Below are 4,841 nucleotides of genomic sequence, written 5' to 3' on the forward strand. Positions count from 1 at the left end.
CAACTATACGCTCAAGACAATTAATCACATGCCATTTTTGAAAATAAACGACTACATTACAGTAATCCTCACGATGCATATTTGTTTCATAATTTTTTTCTATAAGAAAACATCCAACCGCTATTGTATTACAAGTGTTAGCAGCGAAAAATGAGCGTGTGTCAGTTCGTCGACGTAATATGTAAACAATACTATGTCTACCATGGTATTCATCATCTCGCGTGTCGTTACTCGCCGTTGTCGTGGCCGAGTGGTTAAGGCGATAGACTAGAAATCTATTGGGCTCTGCCCGCGCAGGTTCGAATCCTGCCGACAACGCTCTCGTTTTGTTTTTTTCGCTTCATCGTGAATACCGTGTCATTACCTTGTCCCATAACCAAAAATGCACTTTATCGCATGGATTAGATTTAGCAATTGATTTCCGATTTGACACGGAGATCCTAAATCGCAGTGGTTCCCAAACTTTTTTTTTCGCGATCCCAATTCTGCTAAAATCAAAACCCGCAGATACTCGCGACCCCACAACTAGAAATGTTGAGCAAATCAGTACCGTATATCAGTTTAGTTACCTCAATGGGAACAATGTACTTGTATATCGACTGCAAGTGGACGTTGACGGTTAACATTGGCCCAAAAATAAACGAACGATTCCGGCAATGCGCCGGAAACGAGGAAACTTCGGAAGATTTGATAACACATGACATCGTATGAAAATCATAGGGTAAAAATCTTAGATCAGAATTATAACGAAAACACCTAATTAAGGGCTGAACGCCAAATACAGCAACTTGGCTTTGTATATTCCGAAACCAAGCGGCTAACACTGATACAAAATAACAAACCAACATAATATCTCGCGGCCTGGGCTAAAATCCAATTCGTGTACCAGCGAGTCAACAACTTATTCGAATGTAACATGATCAAAATAGTTATCAAAAGAACCGAGCAATTTTGGTGTCGTTTGGACAATGAATGGTCGAGTAATTGCTGAATAATCCGAAGTTGATCAATTTTACGGTACTTGCCGATCAGCACAAATTTCACTTTCCATTTACGAATCCTATTCACTGGTGTGAGCATGTTTGACACAAATTAGGCGACCCCGAAATATCATCACGGTTATACCCACAGTTTGGGAACCACAGGTATATTGTATGGATATAGACATTTCTCAACAATATAATAAAAACACCTCGGATGCAATCGGCGTCCGCCTCGATAGCTCAGTCGGGAGAGCGTCAGACTGAAGATCTGAAGGTCCCTGGTTCAATCCCGGGTCGAGGCATGTTTATCTTTTAAATCAGTGTTTCTTAAACTTTTTGAGTCGCGTTTTGAAAATTTTACAGACTTCTCCGTTTTCCGCTCAGTTTGCAATACCTGGTAAAGTTGAACTAAGTTTCACGTGAAACTAAGCACGCAACGAACGTATGCGTACGTACGATAAATTTTTCTGCTTGAACGTTCACTTAAGACACGGAAGATTACAATCAAATGTTTACTTCATCACTATTGAGCAATGAAATTTACTACCAATACCTTTGGACAACATGCAAGTTCCAACCACCAAAATACAGTTTACAAAAGAAGAAGTGTAAATGAATTTATGTACATTTTTAGCAAAATGAAAAGAAGTCCTTTTTCTAAAAGTTATTATGCATATGGACAATTCACCGACCTTGACCGCTGAAAAATAAAGTAGCATTACGTTTGCGATTGCATTTTGTTTAAATATCCGATTGTTTTCGTCAGCCGCGACAGATTAAAAACACTTTCTTAGCCGTTGCATATCTCATAAATTCCTTGTGCCTGCGGCACACCTGTAATGTTTTTAAAACTACCGACTTGAAATAAATTTTTCTCCGTGGGATTTTATCACAAATTTCTCCAACAATGATATCTGAAAATTAATCGAGTGGCAGCATTGCAATGGCGCGGAGTAAGAGTTGCAGCGAAAGCTCATATTGGTCTAATTTGCAAGAATATGGATCAAAACAAAATGTAATCTGGCAGATTACAACACATTTTTATTTGCGAGGATTTCCGTGGTATTTTTGGGTTGGAGTGCTTTTATTTTATCAAAGCAATCGCAAGTTAATTATTTACAATTAAATAAATAAAGCAACCATTTTAAATATGTATATATATTGGTCATGGATCTAATATTTTATTCAACCATCACAAAAACCATTACATATCCGTTGAAAAAGTCGGCTCTTCCAACGAGTGGCGTAATCTCAACGACTGACCCAGAAGCCGTATCGCGGAATTTCGGGGAGATGAATATATATTTTTGGTTTACTAATAAACTTTACATGTATTCTCATTGTACTAAATTAAATATCTGGGATTTTACAGTGGCAGTGGCAGCGTCCTATCCCGATGTCGCTAAGATGGCACTAAAAATGGTCATTCCAATTGCAACAACTTACGAATGTGAGGCAGCTTTTTCTACCTTAGTCGCTATTGAAACTGAATGTTGAAACAGAATGGACGTGACCCGATATGACAGTTGCATTATTCAAAACAGAACCCAAGGTTTGGAAAACTAGTGGGAGCCAAGCAAGCGCACCGATCTCATTGAACTGTTTTAATGTCATTCAATAGATGAATGCTTGAAATACCGCGTTGCTATTTGCCTCATTTCTTTACTGGACCACGACTCATCAGAAAAATTGAAAGGGGACCGTTATGCATAATTTTTCAAAAAGTTTGAGAACCACTGCTCTACAAGAAGCCTATAACGTGTTGGGCGGTGACACTTCGCGCTGCTTCCTTTGATGTATAACTTGTCAGGTTTTTCGATAATTAACTCAACCACTTTGAATATATTACAGTCGATGAAATACCAGTCTGAATGCACAAATACAATATAGAATAAATGGGATGAATGAAACGACAAAATTGCGTGGTGATAAAAACAAATGATTCCAGTATTGTGGAGGTAGATGTGTAAATAATTCTTGTAATGTAGAGGTCCAAATAAATTTATATAGTAATGTTGAGGGTTGCTAAAGTTTACGACCAACCCAACAGACAGGTTTAACATACTTAATTCTAAAATATGCAAACAATAACAACATTAAATAAAAAAATCACTTTACCGCATTGATTGTAAATACAAGTGATTGATTGACGCTTGGGCTTTGCGGAACGAATAAACAGATCCCGGTGAAGATAATAAGAATAACTCGGTCTCGTCTGTGATCCAATTCGGTGGCTTAGTCGGGAGAGGATCGCAGTGAAGATATGAAAATTCCTGGTTTGATCCCGGGGCGGGTCGATGCATTATCTTCCTACAAACCCTCAGCAGCTATGATCGATATAATTTGTACAAATAGAAATCTGGCTTTCACAAAACTTACATTTTGGTATTATCAGTTATATTTTAATTCAAAAGTTTTGGTGTACACTAGCACATATTTCTATAAGGTTATCGGACCGCGGTCAAGCTTTTTCAGACAGGCCTATTCGTAAAAAAAATTTCCCAATTAGACTGGCGGGCCATAAATGTGTGACGTAAAAAGTTACATTTTATAAACAATATTTACAGTGTTGAAAACCAAAGCCTCGTGCCAAAACTAAATTTGACCGCAATTTCAACAAATTCCTTGAGCTATTTTAGCTGAAACATCAAAATTTGATTTCGGGTTGGTTGTGGTAGCATCAAGCGGGTCAGATTGAATTACCCAGCGGGTCGGATTTAGCCCATTTCTGGTCTATACCCAACTCCGAAGCATACAGATGAGTGTTCGTCAACAAAAAAATCGCGGGTGTCACTTTGTCAAAGTAATAATATCTCTTTGTCAACAATATCTTGTGTACGCTAGTAATCGTCAGATGTTTGTCGCGGTTGTAGTGACCGAGTGCTGATTTTTTATCTTTGAAGACCGCGTGTGTTCGAATTGTTTCGACAGTGTGCGTGTTCTTTAAAGATATTTGAAAATCGAGTCATTGGTTCATTGGGATTATCACAAGAAAGAAACTTTTCGCATTCATTGTGAAACGTTTGCGGTGGTAATTTCAACTAATTAATTGAGTGGCGCTTCAACAATTCATATCGTATAAACATATCTTAGCTAAAATAATAAGAATACCTCGTTCTATCGGGCGTCCACTTCGATAGCTCGATGGCTAAAGCGCCAAACCTAAAAACTGGATGTCCCTGGTTCAGTCCCTGGTCGGGGTACTCTCTACTTTCAACCTTAAAAACCGATTTTACATTTACACATCCAATACACTCTACATACGAAACAAAAAAAACAACGTTGTATATATATATGCCATCCTAAAAAAAAGCTGAAAATCTGAAGGGGCCGGGTCGTTCGCTTTTAAACTAATTAGCCACAGTTATGCTCAACAGAACAAATCAAATCTGCTATATTCACAAACCTTACAGTGTGGTATTTAAAAACGACATTCTCGTGCAGTTTCATTAAAACCTATAGTACTGCTGTGGACTAACACAATTTTTTTCTGTAACGATTCGTCTAACCGAAGTCAGAATTATTCAGTGACATACTCATACTTTATTATTATTAACGCAAATGTCTTTCTGTAACGTTTGGTCTGACCGAGTCTGACCTTTATACCAGCGTTTCCCAACCTTTTTTGGTCGCGGAATATTTTCTCACCGGCGGAAGCCTTTGAGGACTCAACGTGCGTTTATTGCAAATGTACTCTGCGTGAAGAAGAGATAACACCAAACAAAACAGAATTTTAACGAATTTCAAAATCGGAAATTCGCCGCAATTGCGCGTTTGTTGATAGAGCCAACTTTTTTTAGTGTATGAATGGCCTTTTCTGTCGCATAATATTCAATCCATGTCAACGACGAGAATATA

The 4,841-nt window shown here is 38.0% G+C and overlaps 2 non-coding genes across 2 annotated transcripts; both read left to right on the top strand.

The window, feature by feature from the left end:
- Positions 1–236: 236 nt before the first annotated feature.
- On the top strand, positions 237–318 carry Trnas-aga (transfer RNA serine (anticodon AGA)). Its single transcript has one exon. It is a non-coding gene; the product is annotated as a tRNA-Ser (tRNA).
- Positions 319–1,212: 894 nt separating this feature from the next.
- Positions 1,213–1,285, top strand: Trnaf-gaa (transfer RNA phenylalanine (anticodon GAA)). The gene has a single exon. It is a non-coding gene; the product is annotated as a tRNA-Phe (tRNA).
- Positions 1,286–4,841: the final 3,556 nt, after the last annotated feature.

The sequence above is a fragment of the Styela clava genome, chromosome 2 (genome assembly GCF_964204865.1).
Source record: "Styela clava chromosome 2, kaStyClav1.hap1.2, whole genome shotgun sequence".
Classification (NCBI taxonomy): domain Eukaryota; kingdom Metazoa; phylum Chordata; class Ascidiacea; order Stolidobranchia; family Styelidae; genus Styela; species Styela clava.